Here is a 17,675-nt window from a genome sequence, read left to right on the forward strand (position 1 = left end):
GGTGTAAGGCAGCGGTGGGTATGGGGCAGAGATCCAGGTTCTGGGACAAGTGAGCGTGGGGCTAGGATGTCTCGCATGCTGTAGGGCAGCTGGGAAAACAGAGCTGGGGCTGGGAGTCGCAGGACTAACAGCCAGGGGGAAGCCAATCACGTGCTTGGTCAGGGGAGTGGTCGGTGGTCGCTCAGACTTGGGGGGTCGGGGACAGGCAGGCCAGCCCTGCGGAACAGCACTCAGAGGCCAGACGCAGGATTTGAGCAGGATTGGAGCCTCTCAGTCAGAACCAGAGAAATCGGGACAACTGAACACATCTGGGGGGACAATTAGCCAGGATTTGAAAAACCCTCAGGGTCCACCCTTCGGGTCAGCATTGCTGGGCGACGGAGGCTGACAGCGTTGGGGGTCAGGGAGAGATACCCACACAGGGCTGCTGGGCTCGGGGAGGCTGGGGTGTTCTGGGTACATGGGTTGGGTTCTCGGGTCCCCCTTCCCGTTCCCTATCCATGTGCCCCCCCAGCTTCCTGTTTCTGTTTTGGGGCCACAGGAACTTCCTCTTCTCATCACAGTTCAAAATGGCTTGCTAGTCTCAGCAGAGGCCTGGTGAGGGGTTGGTCATCCCAGCCCAAGGCCATCCACAGATGTGTCCCTTGGGGGTGGGAGGGCCTGCTGAGGTGTGAACTGCGGCCCTGCCCTCCTTGGATGGAGCCTCTGGGGTGATCACCGTTCAAGGCCAAAGTGGGCTGGATCCTGCTGGAGTGACCGTGAACAGACACTCTGCCCTCTTCCGGCCTCAGACAGGGGATGCAGAGGGTCTCCTGCCCCCGCTTTCCTCCTGCTTCCCCCCGGGCGCGCGGGCACTCGACACAGGCATTTACGGGCAGCACCGCTTTGGCCCATTGTACACTCACACACACACTCACACACACACGCACATACACGGGCACACACACTGGCAGCGGGGATGGGGCCTGGCCTGGGGTGCCTGTGTGTGTACTCCTTGGTGATTGCATGTGTGTGATCATGTGGGATGCACACACATGTGTGTGAGTACATGGATCTCCCTGCGTGAGCTTGTGTCTGCGTGTGTTTGGGGGAGCCATCTCTCTCCTCCCAAGCACAACCCGCACCCCCCTGCCCTGAGCAGAACTTCTCTCCCAGATGGTGCTGAGCTGTGTCTGCAAGTCCCTGAGCTCTTGCTCAGGGGTGTAGCTTGGGGAGTGGGCTTCCCTTAGCCCCATGACTCCTCTGAAGGCGTGGTCGAGGGCAGGGTGCAGGGCATGGGAGGCAGCCATGAGGTAGGCTGCCAGGGGGGATACAAAGGGCGGTGTCCACTGCCTCCTTGGGACCACCTTGGGATCACCTTGATCCACTGGGATGTCGGGCCCATAAGAGGGGCATCCTGGGCATGGAGGGGCCTGGAAGTGAGTGTAGTTGGAGCTGTTGAGAAGCCAAACTCACTACTCCTACCTCCTACTCTATCCAATTGGCCCTGGATGGAGCTGAGGATCCAAGTGCTTCCCCCCAGGGCCTGGAGCCAGGGTCAAGGTCAGAACCCTATCAAAGCTTCTGTCCAGCATTTCCCAGGCACTTGTTCTGGGCCAGGCCTCTACTGCCGGAGGACCAGCACTGTCCCTTACTGATGAGCAGCCTGAGGCCATGTGGGCCAGGAGGTTGTGGCCCAAAGCTGGTGGCCACACTGCAGGGACTCATGCCACACTCTGGGCCTGGCTGCCTCCCTCTCTCCCTGGGGATGGCCCCACAGGAAGATGACATGGGGACCCAAGAGCCCACTCCGCCCAGCTCCACCGCTCAGCTCCTGCCTCCTGCTCCCCACTAGCACGGAGAGGAGGCAGTAGAACAAACCCTCATGGATTGCTTACAGAGGTCGAGGTCATCATTAAGTCCTCGAAAATCAGGCCCACATCAGCCTGTGTCTTGAGCAGCCTCTGAAGGAAAAACATCCCGGGGCACCTAACGAAGAAAAGTTGGACAGGGTTTAAGACTTTTTTAAACCCTGAAGAACAGACCTTTGTTGCCAGCCCTCCTTCCGTGGCAGCCTGCCTGGCCCCTGGACTCCAGGGCTGCCCCCAGGTCCCTGTCCACCACCTGGCTTGTTCAATTCCACAGGCATTACTGGCTGTGAGCAGGACCCCAGGAATGGGGTCTTAAGGGTGCCCCCTTCTTTGTCCTCAATGGCCCACCTCACCCTGCCAGATTTGCCCCTGGGGAGCCAAACCCAGGTGGGGTTGGGGTGGGGCTGGCAATGAGGGGGCCACCTCTGATGGCCCAAGGCCCCCCTTTTCCTGGCTCCCTATCACCCTCACTGTGTCCAGGCCTGTTATCTCCCCTGCAACCTCTGCACCTTTGCTGTAAAGGTGTTCCCTCCACCTACAATGCTTTTCCCTGCTCCTTTCCCCCTGGCACATTTCTGCTTACCTTTCAAGGCTCAGCGTGGGTATCACCGCCACTCCCACCCCCGGAAGCTGCTGTGCTTTCCAGGCCAGGTTCCCTGTCCCTCTTCTGTGTCCCCCCAGCTAAACGGTCTCCATCCTCCTGGACGTGTGTCCCTGGAGGGCAGGTCTTGGGTGCCCGGCCAGCCTGTACCTGGCACAGAGGGAGTGCTCAGTTCCCCAGAGTGAAGTAAAGGTGAGGGGACAGAGTGAGAGCCTTGGGACCCTCACTGCTATTCCCCGAGGGGAGCGCTGTCCACCACTTCACTGTACAAATGGGGAAACTGAGCTTTGGCAGCGGCGGTGACTTGCCCGCAGGCAACTGGATGGCGGGTGGGGAGCCGAGGGCAGTGAGCAGCAAACGTGTTCTAGGAAGAGCCAGATGGGAACTACGTGAGGCTCCGTGGGCCATTCGGTCCTTCTTGCAAATAGTCAACCGCCATTCGGGACAAAAGTAGCCGTAGACAATGCGTAAACTGGGGTGGCTGTGTTCTAACAAAGCTTCGTTTACAGATTTCACAGCATTTTCATGTGTCACTAAATAGGATTCTTCTGATTTTTCCCCTAAACTTTAAAAACCATAAGAGCCTAGCTCTTAGGCTGTATAAAACCCTGTGACAAGCCTGATGTGCTGTGGGGCCAGTGGGTGACTGGCCCCTGGTCCGGGAAGAAAGCCAAGTATGCTTTCCCTGCCCTGGTCAGCCCTCCCCAGGGCCCCGAGCTCAAACACGGCATGTGCTCAACACATGGAAGGAGCAAACAGATGATGAGCTAACTAACTTGCTATCTAACCAGCCAACCCATAAACTAGGCCCTTATCTCTTGTGTTCAGAGCTGCCCCCTTCCCATCTCTGGGCTGCTTTAGACCTGACTGACCCCTTGTCCACTGACCTATCTCACTGACCTCTTGACCAACCCCCATTGTTCTGACCTCTGGCCAGGCCCCCTTTCAGTGGGCCCTCGTTACTGCTGGGCCAGCAGCACATGCTGCGCCTGCGTGGTGGGGAGAGGACGTCGGGACTGAGCAGGGGGTCTGGCTGCACCCTGGGGTGGGGAAGAATGGTCCAGGTAGACAGAGGACACATTCCAGGCAGCAGAATGCCCTAGACAACATGTGGAGGTAAGAGCTGACAGAGAGCAGGACCACCATAATAGGTCCTGGAGGGTTGAGGAGCATCCGAGGCAGAACCTAATCCCTTCAGGAGCAAAGGGCGTGGGTCCATATCCGGCCCTAGCCCTCACCACTCNGAACTACGTGAGGCTCCGTGGGCCATTCGGTCCTTCTTGCAAATAGTCAACCGCCATTCGGGACAAAAGTAGCCGTAGACAATGCGTAAACTGGGGTGGCTGTGTTCTAACAAAGCTTCGTTTACAGATTTCACAGCATTTTCATGTGTCACTAAATAGGATTCTTCTGATTTTTCCCCTAAACTTTAAAAACCATAAGAGCCTAGCTCTTAGGCTGTATAAAACCCTGTGACAAGCCTGATGTGCTGTGGGGCCAGTGGGTGACTGGCCCCTGGTCCGGGAAGAAAGCCAAGTATGCTTTCCCTGCCCTGGTCAGCCCTCCCCAGGGCCCCGAGCTCAAACACGGCATGTGCTCAACACATGGAAGAAGCAAACAGATGATGAGCTAACTAACTTGCTATCTAACCAGCCAACCCGTAAACTAGGCCCTTATCTCTTGTGTTCAGAGCTGCCCCCTTCCCATCTCTGGGCTGCTTTAGACCTGACTGACCCCTTGTCCACTGACCTATCTCACTGACCTCTTGACCAACCCCCATTGTTCTGACCTCTGGCCAGGCCCCCTTTCAGTGGGCCCTCGTTACTGCTGGGCCAGCAGCACATGCTGCGCCTGCGTGGTGGGGAGAGGACGTCGGGACTGAGCAGGGGGTCTGGCTGCACCCTGGGGTGGGGAAGAATGGTCCAGGTAGACAGAGGACACATTCCAGGCAGCAGAATGCCCTAGACAACATGTGGAGGTAAGAGCTGACAGAGAGCAGGACCACCATAATAGGTCCTGGAGGGTTGAGGAGCATCCGAGGCAGAACCTAATCCCTTCAGGAGCAAAGGGCGTGGGTCCATATCCGGCCCTAGCCCTCACCACTCAGCTGTGCCTGCCCATACAGTATGAGCGAACCAGGAAGCCCCTAGGAGGCCCCATCTTGCCCCTCGTAGGCCTGCTCCGCACCTGACATGTGGCCATTCCTCTTCCAGATGTATGCATGTGGACTCAGCAATGCCCTGTCTCAGTCATTCATTTACTCAACAAACGTCGGTGAACCACCACCTACCTGCCAGACAGGCCCGCTTCAGGTTTCAAACTTTGTGGAACTGACCAACCAGCGGGAAAGACAGATGATGGATGAGCCAGCGAGACCAAGAGCGGGGCTGTTTCTAGGAGCCCAAGGGCCGGGGAGTGCTGTACCGCACCGCAGGGCAGGGTTCCCCGGGGAAGGGGTGGGGGGCTGCTTCAGGCCGGCCTTCCTGGGGAGGGGGCAGTAGAGCTCAAATCTGAATGAGGAAAAAAATTAGCCAAGCAAAGACCAAGAGGGACCCCCAGAGCACAGCCCTGGAACAGAAGCAAGCCGCTCGAGGGACAGTCCCGAGAGAGGCACAGAGTGATGGGCACGGCGGCAGAGGCAGTGGGGCATGCGGGGCCCGGCGGGACGCTGCGGACAGCAGACATAAAGGCCTGGGATGTGGTCGGACGGATGTTTGTAAAGATCCTTTCCTGTGGCCGCCGCCGTGTGAAGAGCTGAGGGTGGGGACTGCAGGACCAGATGCCTGTCCCCAAAGGTGCTGGGAGGGTGATATATAGACAGGAGCCCTGCCAGGGAGCCAAGGGCTGGGTCCCCTGCTGGAGCAGGCGCAGAGGCTGGGCAGGATGTGGGCGGTGGGCAGGCCCGGAGACTGCTGCTCTCGGCCTGACGCTGGCATTGGCTTGGCGTTGGGCTGCGGGGGAGCCGTGTGTGGGCACGTCCCTGGGCGGCTGGCCTGCCTCCCCAGGGACAGGAGCCACAGGTAGGCTGGCTCGCCAGGCCTAGCTGTCAGTGTTGTGGAGGTGAGGTGGGTTAGGGGGTGAGGGGGCCTCCCCGGCCCTGAGGCAGCACAGGGAACAGAGAACACCTTTACCCTTGACACGCCTTTCTTCGCTTGCGCACCCACTCCGTATCGCAGTCCCACTGTGTGCCAGCCCCAGCCCCATCCGAGGGTCTGTCGAGCTAGGCATCTATCTGCTCCTGGTCTGGGACCAATCTGGGATGGGAGCCCCTCCCACAGCAGGGCTGTGGGCACCTCTGGCCCAGCCCAGTCCTGGCCGAAGGGTGTCAGACGCTTTTCCCCTCCTCCTAGTCCCCATTTCCCGGTGGTGCCAGGACATCTGGTCCCAAAGACAGAAACTTGGGTGAGGTTCAGGTACTCAGTCCTGGTCTCAGACTTCCGGGGGGTGCCACGTGGCTGATGTCTGCAGGGGAGGGCACTGAACAGTGTGAAGGCCACCGGGCAGGCAGAGCAGGGGTCTGTGGCTGAGTCCCAGTCTGTGTGTGTGTGTGGGGGGGCGTGGCTTGTGCAGACTGCACTTGGTGGTGGCTTCCAGGGGCAGGAAGGCCTGGGTGTTCATGTGTGACTATGAGCATATGCCTGCACACCGTGACAATGTCTGTGTGCTTATGTGACTGTGTGCATGTGTGCACATCTGTGTGACTACGAATGGTACTTGAGTCGATGAGTATGTGTGTGCATGGCGACCGTGTGAGAACCTGTGGCTGTGAGTGTGTGCAGCGTCTGTGTGAGTGCACCTGTGTGCATATCTGTGTGTGTGGCCTGTTTTCCTGCCGCCCCGCCCTGCTTCTCAGTGAGTGTTGACTCAGCGAGGGCCGGGCCGGCTCCGTTCAGGATTTCCTGGTTGGGCAGAAGTGGTGTCTCGAAAAGGGAACAATTATGTCCTGAAGTGGACACTGAAGGGTCTGGGCTGTGCAGTGTTCCGTGGTGTCCAAGGCCGTGAGGCCACGTGCGGCCCACCTAGGCTGGGTTTCCAGAGGCAGCTGCAGAAAACCTTTGCCCCTGAGTGGGGCCATAAGATGTGCCCCGAAGCCTTTCCCCAGTGCTCCCCCCAACAGGGCCACAGGGGTTGGGGCTCTGGGCCTGGTTGTCCCCTCACAGCCATGGAGGGAAGATTGGCACAGCTTGAGGGAAGGGGGGCTTTCAGTGTCCCCAGGCACTGGCTGTCCTCAGGCACTGGCTGTCCCCAGGTCCTCGTCCAGACTGGGCCAGGGTATCTAGTCCCCAACCCACTGAACTTTTATCACTCCACTGGCCCCACACCCTGAAGCTTGAACAAAATCTAAGAGTGGGCAAAAGCCCCAGGAGAGCTCCACCACGTGGGGGGCTCATCTGAAGTGCTCAGTCTCTTGGGGGACAGGAGTATTGGCCCCACCTAGTGCTCCTGAGAAATGCAGAGTTTGGGGCTGTACAGGCCTGCTGAGTCAGCACCTGGGCTTCTGTAGGGTCCCCTCCTGGAGTTGCTGTCACTTTTTGAGAGGCACAGGGTGACCGAGCTGCCTCCTTCCTCACCCCCAGAACCCTGGGTAGCTTGTGTCCTGAGGTATGCTGAGGGCAAGGCTGCCCAAGGGCTAGGAGGCTGAGGGGTGGGGCTGCATCCGGGGAGGGGGGGCAGCCAGCCTTGCCACCTCTGGGCGCTCCTTCCTGGGGCCTGGGCCCTAATCTGCAGGACAAAGTGGGGATTTGCAGTCCAAAGGCTGCTAATAGGGCTTCAGCTCCTCTGTCAGCACTCGCTCAGGGAGAGGGAAGAAGCTCTCCCCAGGGCAAAGGGAGCCGCCTGTCCTGGCTCGTTCGGGGAAGTGGTGGGGACACAGCCAGTGACGAGGAACTCAGTGGTTTCTGAGCAGGGTCAGGACAAGGAATGGCCCTCGGGGGGTCTCCGCGGACCCCCCAGTGCAGACGGTGAGCGCAGGCCCGGAGTGTGTGTCCCCCAGAGACGCTGCCCCTACCCCACATCCTGCCACCAGATCTGCCTACTGCCAGAAGAGCAGGCTTCACCCCTCGCATCCGCGATGACCCTTTCCCTCCGAACAAGGACTCCTTCGCCCGGTCTCCATCCTGCTTCGTGTGATGGCCCCAAACCGGCCTGTGAGAGATGAACAGAGACCTGGGCCCCCCTTTCTTCCACATCGGTGCCCCCAGGCCTCGGCATGGACCTACCCGGAGTCGGGGAGAAGGGGGTCCTAGTCCCTAGGAGCTGCAGAGAGCCAATGCCTTTTTAAGCTGAGGGGAGGGCAGCACCCCGGGGCCCCCCTGTGCAGGGTGCCAGCAGGGGGGTGGGGCCGGGCCCTGGTCTCCAGTCCACACCACACTGGGCAGCCACGAGTTAGGCGGCCGTTAATAATTAACCTGAGGACTGGGCCTTGACCTCGTGGGCCTCTGAGTAAACAGGGCTTTTTTGGCCAAGCGTCCTTAGCCTGCTGGGACCTGCTGGGCCCCTCATGGCCTCTCTGCCCCTTGACCTCTTTCGGCCTCATGGGCCATGTGTCCCTCCCCCTCCTTAGTGGGAGCAGTGGCTAGTGGCCTGGGCCTCTCTGACTCCCACTCTGCATCAGCCCACCACCCACTCCTCGCCTGACACCTTATTCTCACTCCACCCCTGATCCCCGCTCCACGGCCTTTGAGGTGGGCATCGCTTCTTAGACTGGGATTTGCTGATGAGGGTTTCAGCCGCAGCCTCAGCCTCGCTGGGGTGTGTGGACCCAGGCGTCCGCAGCACAGCCTCAAGCCTCAATGCTGAACGCCTGTGCCCGGAGCCAGGTTCGATGTCATTCTTGCGCACGCTGTCATTTGGGACCCGAATCCACTCTCCGGGGCAGGCAACCTGCCCCTTGGGCTACCCTGAGTGCCCCTGGGTAGAGACCGTCAAGACCAGCTGTCAAAAGTCCCACGTTCAAGCTCTAGCTCTATCCTAACAGGCTGTGTGACCCTGAGCCAGTTCCCTGACTCTCTGGGCCTCAGTTTCCCCATCTATCCGAGACAAAATGGCACAGAAGTCCTTGGGCTTTCCAGCTCCAGGATTCTAGACCTCACCCCAGCTTGGAGTGAGACCAAGGATAAGAACTTGTCTCGCGTGTCCCACACTGCCCCCCGTAATCACTTAAGGACAGAATCCTCTGGGAGGGCCCCATGTTCCTGGCTGCCCAGCGTCCACACTTCCTTCCTCTAGGGAAGCCCTGATGTTCTTTGGGGAACCAGCCTTTCCCCTTCTCAGACCTCATGGCTCGAGCAAGGCTGCCCCAGCCAAGGGCTCTAGAGTGGGTCATGCTGGGCCAGGCCAGTGGGTGTCCGCTTTGAGACTTTTGTTGGAAATACTGGGAAAATTTTTTTTCTTTTCCCTAGGGGGCTGGAGAATGGGGACCTAGAAGCTAACTTGATGAGCCTGTGGAAGGGAGAGGAGCCCAAAGGGAAGCAGCACTCAGAGATGGACGTGGATCCCACAACCGAAGTTCAGCTCCGCCCTGGGCTTTTCCATTGCAAGTGTTGTTAAGTTCCTTTTCTGCTCAAACCAGTGCGAAGTGGGCTTCTCCTCTGATTCGCAGTCCCACATCTGAGCCAGACAGACCATGCAGAGAAGATGCCACACATGCACAATAGTTGCAGGTATACATACTGCTAAGCACCTACACAGACAATGTGAGAGAAGAACAGGGCCAGGGAGGAAGCCTGGCTTCAGTGAGAGGCCAGGGGATGGCTGGGCCAGCCAGGTAGTGACAGGCAGAGAACTTGGTACCTGGGCCTTTGGAAGTCAGTGGGATTCTGGATGAGGGGATGAGGGGCAATGGGTGCGCCTGACAGGCTGGAGCTCACTGACGAGGCAGAAAGGTGAATGTGCTTACATGCACACGCAGACGTGTGCACATGCAAAGCACATGCACACATTGAGGTGCATGCAAGGGATGTTCTGTGGCCGGCTCTGTGAGCCCTTAGACTGTGAGGGCTCACTCACTCTGTGAGCCCTGTCCACTGCAGAGGCCTGGAGCTGCCTCTGCATGGGAGTGGGCCCAAGGCTATTGATCAGTGGGTCCCCCTCTACTGGGGACTATGTGGATCCTGGGAGTCCAAGGAACACCAGCGTGTGGCTGCCTCCTTCCTCTGCTCCACCACGGGTGGGAGGGACATCTGGGCATCGGGAGGAGCAGAGGCTCAGCTCCAGTCGGTCTCCCCAGGGCCTCCGAGGAAGGTGACCTCATGGGCCCCTCAGGGCTGGGCTCAGGGAGAGGCCTCATCCTGGGGCCCAGGCTGCCTCTGTGACTGTTCAGTGGGGAGTCCTAGAGGCAGAGGGCCTTAGACACACGATGCACACAACGCACGCACGCAGACCCACGTGCACAGGGGAGGCACAGCACAGGGATGACACCCTCACAGACAGACACCTTGTGTGGGCCCCGGGGTGGTGCAGGTGGGGGGCCTCTGTGTGGGCAGTGAGCAGGGGCGATGAACGGGGAGCCCCATGTTCATCCTGCGAGACCCCGAGGCTGCGGCCTGGAAAAGCCTCTTGACCTCCAGCGGGACCAGCTGGTGGGGGGTCCTCCCCAAGCCATGCCCCTGATGTGTCTGCTCTGTTCCTTTCCTTTCCTTGCTTTGGCTTCGGCCTGTTTCAGCCCCTTCTTCCTTTCTGACTCCTGGCTCCCTCCTCTCTCTATTACTCTCATTTTCTGTCTCCTGAGTGAGGGGGGCACCCGACTGAGGGGGCGAGCCAAGAGCTCAGGCTCAGGCTCAGGGCCTTTGGTTGCTCGGTTGCTCGGCACAACTCTGGTCTGTACACTGCTCCCTGCCCCGCTTCCTCGCTCTGGCCAAAGCCACCTTGCCCTTTGCTCTGGAATTGCCAGCACCCTAGAGGGGCCACTGGCCTCGTCTCCTCCCCCAGCCTCTGCAGCTCCTGCTCCTCCCCCCAGGCCAGCCTGCTGGGCTGCGGGGAGGCCACGGAGCCAGGACACGTGTCTTGGCCCCAGGCAGAACCCTTGCTCTGGCCTCAGAGACACACTGGCCAGTCCCAACTCTGTCCCCTGAAACCCCTGGAGACCTGAGCGAGGCTCCTCCGCTGGGCAGTTTTGATTCCCATCCACCTCCAGGTTGGGAAACCGACCTCGGTTTGGAGACGTCCGCTCTGAGGGGTCCCCGTGGAGGGGCTCCAAGCAGAACTGAGGTCCAGCCAGCAGTGAAGTGGGGAGAAGGACCCTGTAGCCTATCACCCCCCCCCCCCTCACTGGAGCCTCAAGGAAGAGCCTGCCCTGGAAAGGGGAGCAGGAAACAGGGACCATGGCTGTGGATCTTGCCAGGCAGGGGCAGACACAGGGCCCTCTGCAGGGTATGGGGAGGAGTGCCTTGCAGTCTGGGCAGCCACTGTCCTGGGGGCTTTTATTATGCTCACTGTTGCCCTCCAGGCCTGGGCCTACTGGTGCCTGCCTCCAGGAAGCCTGCCTGGCTGGACTAGAAGTGACGGGGGCCCAAAGCAGTGGCCTCATCCTCATCAAGCACCTTGACAAGGACTTGTCCTAACACACTCATTAGCCAGGAAGTTGCAGGGACAGGGCTGGGCCATCCACTCTTGGAAGACCCCACCTGTCCCCCGGCCTGTCTGGGTCTCCGGATGGCACTAGGCAGTGGGGGCTCAGGGCTGCATCGAATGTTCCCTGACATCACATCTCAGAGTCCAGGGCAAGGCCCCAGTTTCTGATCACTGACGGGCTGGCTTTCAAGCAAGGTTTCTCACTGGGTCCAGGGCTGCCAATTGCTAGGGCAGACAGGCCTGGGCAGGGTCAGGAAATGCCAGGAGCTGGAGAAAGACCGGGTGGGGGCAGCAGTCAGTGTCCACCGTGGTGTCTGGCTACCTGGGTTTGCACGTGGCTGAGCGTCTGACGGGTGTTTTTCCCTCCTGGAGTCTCAGCTGATATCCAGAGTCGGGGCAACCCCCCAGGGCCGTCAGGTACAGTGGGTTCGTGCCCAGCCTGCAGCCTGACAGGCACGTAGCCCTTAATCAATGTAGTTGTTAGCCCTGTTCAGGCCAGCAGGCCCAGAGGGCTGGGGAGTCCAGGTCATTTCTGCAGACCTGGGCAAGACCGTCTGCTGGGCAAGGGGAAGCATCCTGACTAAATTCCCCGCTCCTGGGCCCCAGCGTCCTGAGGGCACAAATGTGCATGTGCGTACACACACCTGGCTTCCCTCCCAGGACCCAGCCACCTGCTGGAAAACCAAGAGCTGCATTTTCAAAATAATGATTAAGAATCAGCATTAACTATTCAAATCGAAACTCCCCAAACCCTCTGTGGGGTACCCAGCTCCTCTGGAGCCTGTGGGTAAAAAGCTCTTACCATAGTGGAAAAAGTAGTCTGCTGGAACCGAAATTTTCCTCAATTTAGCTGAGTCATTTTCTTGCGATTAAGGAAGTCCAGGTCACCTCTGGCCCTTCCCCTGATGAGCTGGCCTGGGGGACCCCAATCTATACTCCCCTCAGGCCTGCCCCCAGCTAACTCCAGGGTCCTCCCAGCACAGCCCTGGCAGGAAGGGTGTCCCTGACTCCCAGCTTCCAGAAGCTGATTCCTGCTCCCAGGCGGGCGTCCAGAATGCTGGAGCACCTGGAACCAGGGCACAAGGCAGAGTGAACCGTGGGTGACAACAGAGAAGTAGACAGACCCATGGCCCTGGGCAGTTCTAGGGTGCTGTGCGCCAGGTACCCACAGGCCCACTGTTGTGAGCTCCCCGGGGTTTGCTGCAGCTGGGGGTGAGGTCTGTGACTGTCCCTGAGCCGAGGAGCCTCTATCTGTCAGCTGAGACGCCTGGTCGAAGACCGGCAGCTTCCTGCTCTGCCTTGGCTCCCCGGGCTGCGGAAGCTACTTTTGGTTGGCGCTCCTATCTGGCTGTAGGTTGCTGCTCCTCCCCGTGAAGACCCCTGGGAAGCTTCCAGAGGCCATCCTCTGGAGTGGGCACCGACTCCACTGGGCAGGGAGGGATGACGTGGGTCACCTGAGTGCTGTGTAGACAGCCTTGCATGTACCACGCTGCAGCAGCAATGCCTGGCAGGAAGGGGAGGCTGGCTCTGTGGGCCGTGGGTCCTCCAGGTGTGCCTGTGCCGTGTGCCAGAGACCAGGGGTCTCCCGGGGCTCTCCACAGGCACCCTGGGCTTCCAGTGCGGTTACTCTTCCCTGGCTGTCTGGGAACCAGCAGGAGCCGTGAGGCTGCCTAGCGCTCTGCCCTCGGGCTTCCCTCAGGGGTCACGGTCTGCCTCGTACTTTGTGTCCTGCTTGAGAAATGGGGGTGTGGATACCCAGGGCCCAAGATTGCTGGCAAATTACAGAAATGGCAGAGTCAGAGGGAGAAAGGAGACCATACCCACAGGTGTGTGGGTAACCAAAAGCCTTGATGTATTGGGGGGATCAGAGCCCAGATCAGACCCCCGTGGGGTCCAGGGGCATATCCCAGCTAGGTGTCCAAGGTCACCCCGTAGAACCCCTTTAGCAGGATGCCAGGGTACAGTGCAACCAGCCGAACGTTACCTGTGGCCCAGAAGCTGCGGAGAGGGCCCTGGGCCGGGCAAGGCTGAGAGGCTGGGAGTCAGTGGCAGTGCTGCGGGGCCCGAGGGAAGGACTGGGGCACTGCAGCAGAGGCCAGGGAGGCCCACCCCCCTGAGGGCCCCTTGGCCCTTGTCAGCGCTCAGCGGGCGGCCCCTGGCCCGGTCCTGGGAGCTCTGTCACCCAGAGTCATCCCACACCCACTTGGACCGCATCCTCCCAAGGCTCTGGCAGCCAGTGTTTGGGAAATTAGGTGAGGGGGGCCTGGGACGAGGGTGAGGAAGGGAACTATTTATGTCTAAAAGTCATCTTGAGATTTTCAACATATTTTTTATTTTTCAAAACAAAAGCCCTATACGTTGGGGGGGGGAGGGGTGGGGGGGACCTAGCTTTGTGGGAAATGAGTCAGACAGCCATAAAATGTGTTTTTCTGAGCTGAGGGGATTATTTTACATCTTGTGGCCTGAAGACACTGAGAGGAAGCCTCCTCCCAGTCCCTGGCAGGCTCCCTGCTCACCAGCCTGGGCCACCCCTTCCCCGCATCCTGAGCTGGGGCTCTTACCTCCTCAGAGGGGAGGAGGACCATGGCCGCTCCCCTAGGCCTTGCCTCTCACCCCCTTGGTCTCTCCCCTTTCCCCCCCTGACCTCACCTTCATTCTTCTGGGCAAGAGGGAGGCTGTGAAGGGTGGTGGCCTCATGGTGGGTCCTGGCTTCACCACTTACAGTCCACAGATCTGGGTCAAGTCCATGGGCCTCAGGGAGCTTCCTACCCCTCTTCCGATGGACAGGCAGGCGGAGGGACCATGCCTCACCTCCCCTACACAATAGCTGACGAGATGCAATGAGAGACGTAAGAAAACATCTGTATGTCACTTTCTTAAGTGTCAGTCAAGGGGTGCTCAGTTAAAGGGGTTCCCCCCTCACCGTCAAGCAGCACCCTTGCGTGTAGAAGAGTGAGGGGCACAGCGGACAACCTTTCTCTTTGGAGGTCCTTCCCCAGGCCAGATGGCAGGAGTCCTCTCCTTCCTCCCTGTGGCCAGCATCTCTCTCCTGAGCAGCTTGATCCCAGCTCTGGTCGGTCCCAGGGAATAGGAAGCACAGTCCCCATCCCGGTGGCAGGAGGCCTGAGGAGGACTAGAATCCAGGGGCTCCCGAGGCCCACAGAGGACAGGAGGCCCCTAACCCTTCATCTCCCTCCATGCAGAGGCTCAGCCCAGAGCTCCTCTGAGGACTGCCCATTGCCGCGTGTCTCCCCTGCCATCCACCTCCGCGGGCTAGCGTCACCGGCTAGTGCCTGGGTGGGGGGGGGACACCCCCAGTAGCCCGAGCTGGGACTGAAGCTGGGAACCAACATGGGGCCCACATCACATTAGCCGATTTCAGACACTCGCCACCTCCTTTACTGTGTCTAGGACCCAGGGGAGAGCCCGACACTCGGTAAACATTCCGTGACTGCAGGAAAAGCCTTGGTGGTGTGGCGCCCCTGTCCAAAGTCCCCCATTGGCTTCCCATGGCAGTTGAAAAAAAATGTGAATTCTCCATTTCTTCCTCTGCCTTACAGGGAGGGAGACTGCATCATTTACTGGACAAGAAGGGGCACTCGCTGAGGCAGTGGAAGTAAACCAGGACCGTCCCCAGCAACCTGGGGAGCGTGGCTACCCGCAGGGAACCCTTCTCTGGCCACGCTTCCCGTGCAGCCGGCTCATTGGGCTGCGCCGGCCTTCCATGGAAACTTCGCTCGGTCTGTCTCTCTACCTGGAGAAATCCCTTGAGTGCCTGGATCTTCCCTGCAACTCTCATTTCCACCGAACACTGCCTCCCCAGGGCTCTCCCTGACCCCCACCCCACCAGGCCACCGGGCTGTCAGGCCCCCTCTCCTTTTCCTCCCCCCTTCACTCAGCTCTGAGTCGGAGCCCCCAGCTGGGAGGCAGGTGGGGAGTGAGCCCGCAAGGTTTGGCAGGAGCACGATTCTCAAGCATCGGTCACCTTTCAGTCAATGCCTGTGTTCCCAGCTCTCACCTCCCAAGGGAACATCAAGGAAGGCGAACTCCAGCTCCAGGGAGAGGTGGGGTGGTGAGAGGTGGAGGAGAGGGAGGAAGCAGGGTGAGTGGCAGGCAAGCCGAGTCGGGATTCTCCCTGGCCCGGAATGACAGACACCCCGCACGGGGCCCACAGAGTCCACCTGGAAAATGGAGGCACTATGACCTCCGTGGCTCGGACGCTTCTTTCAGAAGTACTGGGAACCTGAGAGTGACTGGATTGGGAGGCAGCTCCCCCAGGGCACCCCCGGCAGACACGTGCGCAGATTGCGTGGGTAGACAGAAGACACCAGATATGTTTACAATTTTCCTAATTGCCTCTGTCCTCTCTGATACTGGGGCTCTATAAAATTGTCACAGCCGTGGTTGTCATTTGGCTCTGGCTCGCCGTGCATGCAGGCGGGTGTTTGTTTACAGAATGCAGCCGGCAGCCTTCATGTGGGCTCTGACCCACCCCTTTGGCTGCCAGGAGGGGCTGGTTCCCCTCCAGGATTCCCAGACAGATTTGCTTCCCCAGATTCTTTAAAGCAAAAAAACCCCCGAGTATTGGTGATCACTCAGAATCTTGGCAGAAAACTGAATTCGGCCCTGCTGTTTCTAGTGAAGGGACGTTAGCAAAGGGACTATCTGTGGGGTGTGATCAGGGCTGAGGGAACCGAGAAGGGAGGCCCAGGCCCTGACAGCAGCGGTCCCCACCACCACGGGCTCCAGGGGCGAGGTGGGCGTCGGTGCTGCCGGAGCCCCGTGAGGACTGGGTGCATGGAGGGCAGAGGACAAGCTACCTGCCAGTGGCTGTAGTCTCAGAGACACGCAGATGGGGCACTGAAGCAGGCAGAGAGCAGGGACGAAACACTCCAGCCCTTGTCTTCCTCACCCGGCTGATCGCCTGTTGGCTCCTGCCATTAGCCAAACCCAACAGGAAGCCAGGAGTGTGGGAGGCCCTCAGTGCGCCCCACATGGCTCAGCTCTCAGGGCAGGGCGTCCGAGTGGACTGGACCTCAGTGCAAACAAAGAATAACCAGTGTGACCGGGTACAGCCTTCTGGGCCGATTTGATGGCCAAGTTTGGTGGAAACCCTTCTTCTCCTATCCCCTAAATCTCTCTTGAACCCGTCCACCTCTGTGCCACCCAGGTGTCGCCCACCGTGACCTTCCCTCCACTCTCCAGTGCTCTCCACGGCTCCTTTTGCTTCTGGTACATTGACCAAAGTCTGAACTTGTGCAAATGTGACAGTGTGACCCAGCTGACCCCTGGCCTCACCTCTCACCCTCACCCTTGCCCCTCGCTCAGCTCCACACTCCGTGGTTACACTGGACAGTTTTCAGGATCCAGAATGTCATGTTTCTTCCGGCTGCTGAGTTTTGTATATGCTGTTCCCTCTGCCTGGTTCTTTTGGCCCGACCCCCAACTATGTATAAATAAATCCCTCCAATTCTTCAGATTTCAGCTTAAAATCACATTCTTAAGAACAACGTCCCTGAGCCCACAAAATGGGCGAAGGCTCCTTCTCATCCCCCGCCCCCAGTATCTATACTTCACCATATGTGTCACAGCTGTAATTAACGAATCGATGGAGCAATACTCTGCTTATTGTCTGTCTCTCCTGAGAGATGGTGATCACCATGAGCGCCTGCTCTGTCTGTCTGGTTTGCTGCTCTGCCCAGCACAACGCCTGACACATGGAACGTACCCCCAAAACACTTGCTGAGTGACTGAAGAAAGAACTTCCAGCTTCCAGTAACAGCAGGCTAGATTATCCGGGCCTATCCTGGCACTGAAAACAACTAAAAATGCTGAATAAATGAAATACATATAGCCCTAAAGACATGGCGGTATAAAAGGAAATTGACAGGCCCAAATTGAGAGGAAAGACATCTAGATAGGGAAGGAAGAAAAAGAGCCACTTTTTTTGATCTCCAAAAAATTTGAATTTTGTGTTGGCAGCCTGATGGAATGAGAGAGACGGAAATCCCAGGTCTTACCCAGGTGAGACCGTATGATAAAACATCATTTCACATTGACGCGGAGGAACTCCAAAGGGCCATACCCACAGGATCAAGGTGAATCCGAAGCGGAACAGCTCTCACATCATCTTGCCATCTCACTCTCACCTCCTGGGTGGGCTCGGGGACCTCCAGCCTCAGGGCTGAGTAAGAGGATCCTGGACTAGCCGATTCCTCTCTGTTGAGCAGGAGAAAAAAGTGCTCCCGAGCGAAAGGTACCTTTGTCCTAAATCTAAAAATTTTCTTTCAAACAATTTTTCTAACACCATGACCAGCCCATCGTCCAAGATGATCAGACACACAAGAAAATAAGACGCTGCGAGTTAAAACTCGGCTAATCAACGGGAAACAGAAATAGACCCTGAAGAATTAAAATGGTTGCCTAGAAAAGAACCGTGCACATGGCGTTTAAAGAAATGGCGTGCTTAAGATCACTGTAGGGAACGGGAATCTGTACAAAGTGACTTTGCAGGTCCCAAAAAAAAGGATCACGTTGAATCTCTAGAAATAAAACCTGTAACAACCAAAGTCAAGAGCACAATGGACAGGTCTAACTGCAGAGTAAACACAACTGAGAAGAACACTAGGAAATCCGAAAAGGAGGCAGAAGAA

General features: G+C 58.5%; 1 long non-coding RNA gene across 1 annotated transcript; it reads right to left on the reverse strand.

The window, feature by feature from the left end:
* Window positions 1-1,882: 1,882 nt before the first annotated feature.
* On the reverse strand, window positions 1,883-4,866 carry LOC118976325 (uncharacterized). Its single transcript, XR_005064252.1, has 2 exons — window positions 4,742-4,866; window positions 1,883-1,968 (listed from the first exon to the last, which is right to left on the reverse strand). It is a non-coding gene; the product is annotated as an uncharacterized LOC118976325 (long non-coding RNA).
* Window positions 4,867-17,675: the final 12,809 nt, after the last annotated feature.

This window comes from Sturnira hondurensis, unplaced genomic scaffold, assembly GCF_014824575.4.
Source record: "Sturnira hondurensis isolate 20B ecotype Veracruz unplaced genomic scaffold, ASM1482457v3 Scaffold0020884, whole genome shotgun sequence".
Taxonomy (NCBI): Eukaryota; Metazoa; Chordata; class Mammalia; order Chiroptera; family Phyllostomidae; genus Sturnira; species Sturnira hondurensis.